Source organism: Mauremys reevesii, linkage group 22 (genome assembly GCF_016161935.1).
Source record: "Mauremys reevesii isolate NIE-2019 linkage group 22, ASM1616193v1, whole genome shotgun sequence".
NCBI classification, from domain to species: Eukaryota; Metazoa; Chordata; order Testudines; family Geoemydidae; genus Mauremys; species Mauremys reevesii.
Window position 1 is genome coordinate 13,980,071 of NC_052644.1, and position 13,124 is coordinate 13,993,194.

Sequence of the window (13,124 nt, forward strand, 5' to 3'; positions counted from 1 at the left end):
TCTGGATTAAGTTAATTCAGAAAAAGGAACTCTTATTTTTGGAATGAAAGGGTCTATGTTAGAATATAGATATTCAGGTCTGCCTGTAAAGGCCTATACTTTATGAACTTAGGTGTATTTTTATCACTTAGCTAGTTACAGGGGTATAAAACAAAGAATCAAAATCACAGTCTGCCTATGTATGGGCTTTCTCTCACTGTGACAGTCTGAGCCTTGTTCTTAGGCTAAAGCCTTTGGCTAAGCAGCAGGGGCAGCCAGAAGCTGAGAAGCCTATGGTCACCTCCTCACATTCCAAACCAGTCACATTGAAATAAGGTTGTACTGGGCTGTTAGGAAGACGATCCTGTCCTGATAATGCCCATCACCACCAGATAAAGAAACAGATCTTAAGATGGTTAAAGAAAACGTAGTTTGACAGCATGGAATCTTGTTTGCTAAGGGAGGAATGGGAACAGGGAATAGGGACTGGTGAACAGGGAAACAGGCAAGGCTCTGCGGCATCAGAGCTGGGAAGAGGGAGGCAGGGTAAATGCTCTGCAGCATCAGAGATGAGAAGGGGGACACTGAGGAACAGACTCTATCGGCGTATAGAGATAAGCCTGACTGGTGTGAAGGGTTTCGGAATATGCTTTCACATGATCTCAGGTGTGTGTAAAGTCTCAGTGACCCTGCTTCACAATGAACACAATGCTAAAATTCTCACTAATAACCCTCTTCAATCTATGGAAAAGTGCAGAGAACCATGTTTCAGGATGAAAACACAGTGACACTGCTACTTAGATGGAACATTTACAATGCCAGGGAGTATTGTTATGAGAAGTCTAAAATAACTGATTGTTAGTATTCCAAAGTAACAGAAAGATTGTTACACACACACACTTCACACAATGGTGGCCAGATACAATTGCTTTTCCTGTACTCAGGGACTTATCTCTGCTACTGTTTACAAAGGCACAAGCCACCCAAAACAGTTGGGCAGAAAGCAGGGCAATAACTAGACATAGATTTTTATCGGTAAATGTTTATAAATGTCGATTTCACTGTATGCACACAAATTGATGAAAAATATTTCCTTCTCTAAATATTCAGAGAGGCAAAGTAAAAAAAATAGAGTTTGATTTAAGGCTAAACTTTTGCTATCTGCTGTTGACAGTTTGTATTTTATAAGCTTTTGCTTTTTGAATCCAGAATCTACTGTCATTAAATAATAGTCTAAGTCAGCAGGTGCAGCCTCTGGTAGTGGGGCATTAGCTGCATTTCCCTCATCTGACCCTGCATTAAATGGCCCAGATCTTAAGGATCTTGCTCAGCAACTGTGAGGGCTTGGGTTTCAAAGGTGCAGTGCCTGCAACCCACAAAGCAAGGCTTCTAGGAGAGACTGGGGGCATGAAAGACCTGGAACTGCCATGAGGCATTGTAGTGGCACAGGTGGACACAGAGATTTGTGTCAACTTCACTCCTAATGATAGAAAAAAAATCCATCAATATTGATCTTTTACTGCAGAATTTTTTGATTTTTGCCAAAAATCACATTTTCTCTTGGGAAACATGTTTCATTAGGAATGTTTTGACCAGCCCTACTTATCATTTAGCCCAATGGACAGGGCATGCAGAGTGATTTGGCAGCATTTTCAGCTCATTTTCCACTGGGGTAAATGGTGCAATGAGTGCATAGATTGTAAGGCCCAAAGAGAACATTTTGTGACCCTAGATTCATAGATTCTAAGGCCGGAAGGGACGAGTGTAATCATCAGACCTCGTGTATAACGCAGGCTCGAGAATTTCCCTGAATTCCCAGAGCAGATCTTTTAGAAAAACATCCAATTTCAATTTAAAAATTGTCAGTCATGGAGACTCCATCACTGCCAATGGTAAATTGTTCCAGTGCGTAATTGCCCTCACCTTTAAATATTTACACTTTATCTCCAGGCTGAATTTGTCTAGCTTCAGCTTCCAGCCATTACATCATGTTATCTCTTTCCTTGCTAGACTGAAGACCCCATTATTAAATATTTATTCCCCATATAAAGACTGGGATCATTACCCCTTAATCTTCTCCTGGTTATGCCAAATAGATTGATCTCTTTGAGTGCATCAAGATAAGGCAGGTTTTCTAATCCTTTATTCATTCTCCTGGCTCTTCTCTGAACCCTCTCCCATTTATCAACATCCTTCTTGGAATTATGGGCACCAGAACTGGAAACAGCAGCAGTCTCACCATTGCCAAATACAGAGGTAAAATAACCTCTCTACTGCTATTCAGAATTCCTCTGTTTATGCTCCCAGGAACACACTGGCTTTTTTGAACATAGTATTACATTGGGAGCTCATGTTCAGATGATTATCCACCCTCTTTCTCTCCTCTCCATTTTTGTCAGAGTCACTGCTTCCCAGGATAGAGTCCGGTCATCTAGTCTGGCCTCCTGTATAACACAAGCCATAGAACTTCCTGGAATTAATTCCTATATGAACTAGAGCACCTGTTAGCAAAACCTCCAGTCTTCATTTCAAGCTACTCCTGATTTACATCAGGGAAAGTGAAAGGAGACCCAAGCCCAGCATGTGTAAAGCATTCAGGTGTGAGAAAGTCCACGTGCATCTCATGGAGTGAAAGGCAGTAAGCATCTTTCTACTCTTAGTCTGAGTGAGGGATGTAGGCCACAGACAATATAGGCCAGCAGCAGAATTGGAATCACTTGTGCAGAGAGGGGCTGAAGCCTCTTTTCTCTTGACAACCTAAAGGCATAGTAATAGCCTTTAAGTGGACAGCTCGCCACCGCAGCCATCCTGCGCAGAGAGGGATTGAGAGAGAGACTGCACATTCTCCTTCCAAACTGTTACAAGCAAAAGCAGGCTCAGAGATCATGCCTTCAGCAGCATCCCCGCTGCCTCACCCCAAGGAGAAGGAGAGAGGTCAGCGTGGAAAGAAACTGTGGGTTTTCTTGCACCTACTCAGGGAGCAGGGCAGAGAGGCTGCTGCTGAGCTGCACAAGCCTCCAGAAGAAGAGGGAGGTGCAAAGCAGAGAGCTGAGGTGCACCTTATCCACCCACAACCAGAAGAGCAGAGGGGGTCAGAGCAGGGCTCAGAGCAGCAGCAGTTTCTCCACATCGTGATGCTCTGGAGGAGCCGGAGCAGGACGCAGACCCTGCTGTGGGGAACAGAGACCACTCCAGAGTTCTCAGGCTGGGCAGCTGATGGCAAATCTCACAGGGCTTCTCTCCCCGTGTCTGTGGCTTCTCTGTGAGTATCGTGACACTTGGCTGTGTTGTGTGCGTGTGGAGCTCTGAGAAACGATGCATGGTGAGTTTCAGCCTGGTTCCCCTCTCCTTCGTCCCATCGATAGCCAGGAGCAGCAGCTGCCTCTCCCCTTTGTGAGATGATGTACACCAAATTGGGACAGGAACCTTGCCAGGTGCAGGGTGATGAAGGATCGGGCCCAGTGAAATTAAACTAGAGCAGATCTGCTGTGAGTGAGAGCAGATGCAGGCCCTTTTTCAGGTTGTCGTAGCCTGGATTCTGCTTTAGACTAATGCCCCTTTACACTGCTCTGGAGCGCAAAGAGCCTGTGAAGCGGGAGTAGATGTATCTCTCTGGGGCCCCTGTGCCCTGCCAGAGGGCCATAGTGTAAATGAGAGGCTGGCCCTGCACCCTGGACTGGGACACTCTGTGATGCAGAGTTTTAAAAGTCACCAGTTAGAAGTGAGGTGAAGCTTGAACAGGCTGGATGCAGCTGCTCACATGAGCCTGGCTCAGTCTATTTGTTCCATTGACCCTCAAGCCAAATGCAAAGCTCCAGCTTGGGCAGAATAGAGCATCTGCCTCCTCTGTGGGATGGGGTGTCCTGAGCACATCACCTCCGTTCCAGTCCCCCTGGCTCCCAACCTGCATTCAGTGCCTGCCACGGGCTTGTCTTCAAAGCCAGTAATGGAGCAGGTCCTAGCTACATCCTCGGCTGCTTCTCCATCCACCACCCTTCAGGGGAGTCATGCTTCCAGGGACAACTAGCCGTGGGCAGAGTGTGGGAGAGCTGGAGATGTGGCATTGTCTGGCGATGGGACTCTGTGGGATGAGATCAGAGTAATACAGAGTCTGATCATCTTTGGGCCTCTCCTCTTTGGTAAATGTTCCCATCATAACCAAAATGAAGGAGAAAATATCTTATAGTCCCAGGGGAGCTCCCTAGAGCAAGGGAAGGAAAAAGAGCAGAGGCTACAAAACAGTTCTTCCCTTCCTTAAAAGGGTGCTTTTGGTGGATATGAAGCAATTCAGTACCACGGTGATTAGAAGTACAAGAGCTGGGGGGCTGTTTAGTTTTTTTGGGGGGGGGGAATTCCACACAAAATGAAACTATATACATAAAAAATTTGTCAAAGGTTTCCATGTAAAATGTCACCTTTTTATTGAAAAACTAAATGCCAACACCAAAAAGGTTTATCTGAAAGAGTTTGAGCTTTCAGGTTATTGGGTTTTTCATGAAAGTCAAAATTGTATACCAAAAGAACACATTTTCTGCAGAAAATTCCACTGAGCTAAAATCCCAACTTTCCACTGAACAGTTCTGATGGAAATTTTCCAACCTAAGTACCTACACAGACGTGGTATCATTCTTATCTTTCTGTTTATTTAGTTAAAGTCTTTTCAGTTTAACTGATGATATGATAAACTTACTGGACATTATAACGAGAAATTTTCTGTGGACTTGGATGAGAAGAAATTTTTCATTTCTCTTTCTAAAAAAACAAGACTGAACATTTAATTTAAAAGATCATGTATAAAATGTGACCAATTCTAGAAGTAATTTAATAGCTACACTTCCTAAAGAGCAGACAATGGGGGTGAAATATCTTAGTGAATCTATTAGTTCCACTCATAAACTTCATTTCATTTGCACTTCAGGGAAGTTCTACCTTGTAGAATAAGGGCATGGCTACACTTGCAGATGTAGAGTGCTGGGAGTTAAACCAGCCGTCGGAGACCGCAGCAGGGAAAACGCTGCTGTGTGTTTACACTGTCAGCTGCAAACTCACTGGAGTGGCCACATTAGCCACTCTTGCAACACCACAAAGAGCAGTGCATTGTGGTAGCTATCCCAGCATGCAAGTGGCTTCAACATGCTTTTCAAATGTGGAGGGTGGGTTGGAATGTGACAGGGAGTGTGTTATGTGTATGTGGGGGGAGAGAGAGTGGGTTGGGGGGGGGTGAGAGCCTGTCAGCATGTTGTCTTGTAAGTTCAGACAGCAGCAGACCCCTCTCTCCCTGCCTCTCTCTCACACACACTCACAGCAAGCTGCATTCCACACTAATGGTTCCTTTGTCCCAGAGCAGATAATCATGATGTATGTCAGAAACAGAGTTTTGAAAGGGCATAGCCTCATTCCTACAGCCAATTCCAAAACAATGACAAGAGTGGCACTTGACTTCAGGGGATTTTGGGATGTTTCTGGAGGTCAATCACAGAGCAGTAATGCAACACCTAATTCACAATGATGCCCGGGAGTTTCAGCCAGGGCGCAGCAAGCTTTATGCTTCTTGTGGAGGTGGATTACCAGGAGCACTTCAGCTGCAGAGTCCAGGCGCTCTACATGCCTTGCCAGTGTGGACACATTGGAAGTTAAAGCACCCAGGGCTGCTTTAATGTGCTCTAACTTGAAAGTATAGCCAAGCCCTAAAAGAAAATGTTTCTTCTTTTGTTTCATTTCCTTTCCCTAAAATACATTTTCTTTTCTTTCCCAAGGTTTAATCTTTGCCTCACAGCAAACGCAGGATTCCAGCTGCACTTCTGGTGAGTGTCAGCTGCAGAAGTAAAACCAACTAATGTGAGAGTAAAATTTGACCAAGGGGCAGGAGAGCTCCAGATACTGCAGTGAACTCTATAACATTCATGGGGTCCCATGAATGTCCACGGACTCACACGGGTGCAGAAGGCTGCCCCTGCACAGCTCATTGCAAGATCGGGACAAAAAACTAAAGTAGAATATTACATTTCCCAAAGGGCCCAATCTGCAAACTTAGTTAGGAACACTGAACATAAGACTGGAAAGATCCTCCTGGGTCATGGAATCCAATCTCCCTGCTATCACAGGAAACCCCATTAAAGGGATCTTGAGGGGTTAGGCCCCTCAATTTCCAATCAATTTGAAGGCAATTTAAGCGCTTAACTCCTTCAGGCTACTTTGAAAATCTGTGTCTAAAATTTTCTCTCTGTCAATTAGACTCGTAATTCTAGCAGGGTCTGATCCTGCACTCACTCATGTTAATGGGTCCTTGATTATGTGAAAATGAACCACTTAAGTATGATGAGTCACTGAGTTTTCATTTTTCCAGGCACACTTCCTGCCGCCGAGATGTTCCTGGGGACAATCTCTGCTAATGAGAGGGAAAGTGTTAGCAGCAGATGTTTAATCCCTGCAGGAGTCTCTGTCACCATTGTTTTCTTTTGTAAAGATGGGATGGAAATTTCAAGACTGCAAGCCAGGAGAGGAAAATTCTCTTATGATTTAGCTCACAGCGTGGCTGGCAGCTCAGGCAATATTTCCTGTGGATACATGTACAGAAATGACAAAAACCAGGTGTTAAAATCTATGCTAAGCGTCGCTCAGTATCTGAATGTCACAGGTAAGACAGTGGCAATTACTTAAAGTATAAAACATTGCACTTGTTTATCAGAAATTAAAATGCCTAGAGCTGAAAAACTGTGAACTAATTTTTACAGGCAGTTTTGAATATTTATCAGTTTTTCCAAAATTTCCTGTGAAACTTTTCCAGTTTCTTTCATGAAATAACAGAAACCAAAGATTTTCTGGGTAACATTTTTTGGTTTAAGCTGTTTTTTTTACAAAATAATGACCATTTTTACCAAAACTAAAACATGATTACTGAATTTTTCATTGGAGAATGAAGAAATAATTCACATTTGAATTCTTCACTTTGGTGGCAAAGGCATTTTTTGTGAAGAAAAACATTTTCAGGGAAAAACATTAGAGCAGCTCTAACGTTGTAAATGTGGATGTTTAGGGACATACTTTGATAACATGAGGATAGGTGAGCACCCATTTTGCTCCCAATGAGCTTCAGTATTTTGGTAAACAGGCTACTTATTACCATGTCTAAACGGGAGCTGGGCTGTTTTGAAAATCTAGCCCATTCCGGCAACCCTGACTCTCCTGAGCTGAGGGGGCAGTTCCCCCTGTTGACCTGAGCCCTGTGGGAAATCCAGCATACAGTTAATATGACCTGAGGCTACAAAACATTTCTTCAGTTCCTCTGCCTCATCTGGAAACACCCACATCAAGATAAGGAGAGGATTAAAGGGCTGGCTCAGCATTTCCAAGGAGCGTCATGCATAGGAACATGGGGCACAGAACTAGAAGGGGCCTCCTTTCACAGCAAATCTAGCTCCTGCTATTGCAGATAACCCCATTTTATCATTCCCTTCATAAACTTACCAACCTCTATCTTCAAACAAGTGACTGTGTTTGCCCCCCACTCTTCTCATTGGGAGGCTCCCTCCTCTAATGGTTAGAAACCTTCTTCACATTTCCAGCCTGAATTTGTTCCTGGCCACTTTATCCCCATTTGTTCTTGCGCCAACTATTTTCTGCTTTTGCATTATCTGTGCAGGTTCCAGTTCCAGGAGCAGCACAACCAAGAATCCGCCTTATCAAGGTAACTGATTTGTATTTACTCTGACACAGTCAGTAATTTTTATTGTGGGGTAAGAGGCTGCAGCCCATTCTGGGGCTTAGTCTACACTACAAAGGTCTGCCAGCACAGCCATCTCAGCTTGGAGAGTGAAAAATTCACATACCCCAGTCCACACAGTTATACTTGCAAAACCCTGGTGTAGACGCAACTATGCCAACAAAAGTGTGCTTCTGTCAGCCTATCATTCAGGGAAGTGGTGTAGCTATAGCAGCCGAAGAATGACTTCTGTCAGCATTCAGTGCAGTAGTAGCCATGTTGTTCCCAGGATATTAGAAAGACAAGGTGGGCGAAGTAATATCTTTTATTGGACCAGCTTCTATTGGGGAGAGAGACCAGAAAAAGAGCTCTGTGTGGCGCAAAGGTTTATTTCTCTCTCACTAAAAGAAGCTGATCCAATAAAAGATATTGGGGTCTTTTCAGCACAATGAGACCTGACCTGGATTTGGTCCTCAGGTGCTAATGCGTTATTATTAATTGCTATTATTATTATTACACCAGCTGAAATCTGGTCCAGTGACTCTAGTGGAGTGACACTGATTTACACCAGATGAGCACAAGCTCATTGATGTCAAAATTGTGCCAGAGTGATCAGCTGTAGGAGTTATCACATATCTGATTCACTGTATCTGCAGATTTGCCTGAAAGGGGCTGAAATGTTGTGATTCTGTGTGGGTTTATTTCTGAGGCAGAAGTGTTCACTCAGTGACACTGATCACAGCAGTAGCGGCAGCTCTGAGAAAAAATCAAATTCTGATGGTAAATAATTTGTATTCAATAATGGCCAGATTCCCAAGTCACTGGAGGCAGTGGGGAGATTTCCACTGAGCGCTTTGGGGTATGCATGAGGCACTAATTCAGTGTCTCTCCAACATGCCAAGATAAAAGGGGGCATCCTTCAAAATCCCCAGATGAGCATCTCCCTCCAGCCAGCCACACTGCAGAGAGTTTGTGGGAGTCCGGGGCAAACAGTGTGGCCAAGACTGCAGGAGACTATTAGTTTGTCTCTCCACAGTTCCTCCTGCCTCTCATCCTGCAGCTTCCCAGCTGGCATCATCTCCCAGGGCTGGCTTGAGGGATGGGCTGTACTGGCGAACTATTATGAATTCCATCAACATTTTTTTAATGAAAAATTGAGGCTTTGACCAAATGAAGAGTTTTGTGGCAAAATTTGACTTTCTTGGAAATTTTTATTTTTGGTCAGTAAATTGAAAAGTGAAAATATTTCAGTCTTTGGTTGACAATTTGTTGTTTTTTAGTGATTTTCTGATTCTCTGGGGAAAAAAATGTTTTTGATGTTTGGTGAAAAGTTGAAATTTTCCCACCAAAAATGTTGAGAAAACCAAACTTTTTTTTTTCATTTTCATCACAATAGTCTGCAGAAAACAAAACAAATAATTTTCAAACCAACTCTGGGGCCTACGTTTTCAGGCCTGTTTCTCCCCAGGTCTAAATGGGAGCTGTGTTATTTTGAAAATTTAGCCCATTCCTGCAACCCTGACTCTCCTGAGCTGAGGGTGCAGTTCCCCCTGTTAACCTGAGCCCTGTGGGAAATCCAGCACAAAGTTAATATTGCCTAAGGCTACAGAACATTTTTCCAGTTCCTCTGCCTCATCTGGAAACACCCCCATTAAGACGAGGAGAGGATTAAGAGGCTGGCTCAGCATTTCCAAGGAGGGTCACTCATAGGAACATGGGGCACAGGACTAGAAGAGGCCTCCGTCCGCAGCAAATCTAGCTCCTGCTATTGTAGGTAACCCTATCTTATCGACCCCTTCATAAGCTTACCAAGTTCTGTCTTCAAACTAGTGACCGTGTTTGCCCCCAACTTTTCTCATTGGGAGGCTCCCTCCTCTGATGGTTAGAAACCTTCTTCATATTTCCAGCTGAATTTGTTCCTGGCCACTTTATCCCCATTTATTCTTGTGCCAACTATTTTCTGCTTTTACATTATCTGTGCAGGTTCCAGTTCCAGAAGCAGCACAACCAAGAATCCGCCTAATCAAGGTAACTGATTTGTATTTACTCTGAGACAGTCAGTAATTTTTATTGTGGGGTAAGAGGCTGCAGCCCATTCTGGGGCTTAGTCTACACTACAAAGGTCTGCCGGCACAGCCATCTCAGCTTGGAGAGTCAAAAATTCACATACCCCAGTCCACACAGTTATACTTGCTGGTGTAGACGCAACTATGCCAACAAAAGTGTGCTTCTGTCAGCCTGTCATTCAGGGAAGTGGTGTAGCTATAGCAGCCGAAGAACGACTTCTGTCAGCATTCAGTGCAGTAGTAGCCATGTTGTTCCCAGGATATTAGAAAGACAAGGTGGGCGAAGTAATATCTTTTACTGGGCCAACTTCTCTTGAGGAGAGAGACCAGAAAAAGAGCTCTGTGTGGCTCGAAAGCTTGTCTCTCTCTCACCAAAAGAAGCTGATCCAATAAAAGATGTTGGGGTCTTTTCAGCACAATGAGACCAGACCTGGATTTGGTCCTCAGGTGCTAATGAGTTATTATTAATTGCTATTATTATTATTACACCAGCTGGAATCTGGCCCAGTGATTCCAGTGGAGTGACAGTGATTTGCATCAGATGGGGATCTTTGAGACAAGTACAGTGATGCTGATTTGCACAAACTCATTGATGTCAAAATTGTGCCAGAGTGTGATCAGCTGTGGGAGTTATCGCATATCTGATTCATTGTATCTGCAGATTTGCCTGAAAGGGGCTCAAATGTTATGATTCTGTGTGGGCTTATTTCCCAGACAGGAGTGTTCACTTCAGTGACTCTGATCACGGCAATAGTGGCAGCTCTGACAAAAAATCAATTCCTGATAGTAAATAATATGCATTCAATAATGGCCAGATTCCCAACTCACTGGAGGCAGTGGGAGGATTTTCACTGAGTGATTTGTGGTGTGCATGAGATACTAATTCAGCATCTCTCCAACATGCCAAGATAAAATGGCACCATGACAGGTTCGGTTACAGAGACACCCTTGGGACTGTCGCCTGATATGCTGGAATTACCTCTGAGTCCATTTTCCATGTCAGCTTGGAACTTCAGAACCCTGTCTTGTTTAGCCAGACACACTAGCTTGCTGCTACACAGACCCAAGTCTGGTCCATGCCCCCAAAATTGCAGACTTTAACCAAAAACTGCTCTACAGGTCACCTGTCACCAGCACCCAGACACCCAGTTCCCAATGGGATCCAAACCTTAACTAAATTTGTTTTACTCTGTTTAAAGCTTATATGGAGTAAACTCATAAATTGTCCACCCTCTATAACACTGATAGAGAGATACGTACAGTTGTTTTCTCTCTCAGGTATTAATCACTTACTCTGGGTTTACTAATAAATAAAAGTGATTTTATTAAGTAGAAAAAGTAGGATTTAAGTTTTTTCAAGTAATAACAGACAGAACAAAGTAATTCACCTAGCAAAATAAAGCGAAAACACGCAAGTTTAAGCCTAATACATTAAGAAACTATTTACAGGTAAAATCACAACCCTAGAGATGTTCCAATAAACTTTGTTCACAGACTAGACTTCTTCATAGTCTGGGCCCAATCCTTTCCTCTGGTACAGTCCTTGTTAGCAGACATCTTAGGTGGAAACTACGGGTGTTCTCATGACTGGCAGCCCCCTTTGTTCTATTCCATTCCCTTTTATATCTTTGGCACAAGGCGGGAATCTTTTGTCTCTCTGGATCCCCATCCCTCCTTCTAAATGGAAAAGCACCAGGTTTAAGATGAATTCCAGTTCAAGTGACATGATCACATGTCACTGTAAGACCTCCTTCTTCATTATTTAGGAGGTGGCTGACAGGTACACAGGAAGGCTTGCAGGTAAACAAACACATTCACAGTTCATTAATTCTGAAGCACCCTTAATAGCTTCCACTTAATATGTTTACACCAGTAATACAAGTTTATATCTTATTTTCCTAACTCCAGTCATAGAAATAATACATGCAAACAAATAGGATGAACACACTCAGTAGGTCATAAGCTTCATAATGTCAAGTATCAGAGGGGTAGCCGTGTTAGTCTGGTTCTGTAGAAGCAGCAAAGAATCCTGTGGCACCTTATAGACTAACAGATGTTTTGCAGCATGAGCTTTCGTGGGTGAATACCCACTTCTTCGGATGCAAGCTTCATAATGATACCTTACAAAAGACCCTTTACATGCAGCATATTCCAATTACATTATATTCACACTCAAAAGCATATTTTCGTAAAACATTTTGGAGTGTAACGTCACAGGGGCGTCCTTAACAAGCCCCAGCTGAGCGTCTCCCTCCAACCTTCCCCACTGCAGAGCGTTTGGGGGAGTCCACAGCAAAGAGGGGTGGCCAGGGCTGCAGGAGACTATTGATTTATCTCCCCACAGCTTTTCCTGCCTCTCAATCTGCATCTCCCAGCTGGCATTGTCTCCCAGGGCTGGCGTGCTGGGTGGGCTGCACTGGAGAGCTATTAGAAATTCCATCAACACTTTTTTCCAATAAAAAATTGAGGCTTTGTCCAAATTAACAGTTTTGTGGCAAAATTTGACTTTCCTTGGAAATTTTCCATGTTTATTTTTGGTCAATAAATTGAAAAGTGAAAATATTTCAGTCTTTGGTTGACAATTTGTTGTTTTTCAGTGATTTTCTGACTCCCTGAAAAAAAATGTTTTTGATGTTTGGTGAAAAGTTGAAATTTTCCCACCAAAAATGTTGAGAAAACCAAACCATTTTTTCTTCATTTCCATCAGAATTTTCTGCAGAAAATAAAACAAACCATTTTTGAATCAGCTCGGAGCTTACATTGTCAGGCCTGTTCCTGCCCGGCTGATGTTCCCACCTGCCAGGGCAGCTCCAGAGCACGGCCCCCCTAAACACCCCTCACTCTGGGGATATAGCAATGAGAGCTGGGTTAAGAGATGCATCCAGTGCTGCTCCAGCCCAGCCCCTCCCCCTACTAGCCACAGAAGCCTTTATCGGGAATGTAATAACAGAGTCATAGAAATATGGGGCTGGAAGGGACCTTGAGAGGTCACCTTGTTCAGGCCCCAGCGCTGAAGCAGGACTTAAACCATCCCTGACAGGGGTTTGTCTGACCTGTTCTTAATAACTTCCCATGAGGGGGATTCCACAACCTGCCTTGGAAGCCTGTTCCAGAGCTGAACTAGCCTTAAAGTGAGCAAGGAGGATCCAGAGTATGCAGCACTGGCCAGGGAAATGGGTCTGTCTGTATTGTCTGGAGTCACATTCAGCATTCCTGCTCCCATATCCTCACACTCCCCTGCCCCCAGGGAGTAGTTCCTAGCTCCTTCCCATCTCCCCTCACTCTGCCCCTCCAGAGAATGGCCAAGGGGGCGCTGGTCCTGGGAACAACAGCCCCTGCTACATAGGTCTGTAGGTCTCCATCCCAGTGCATTAGTT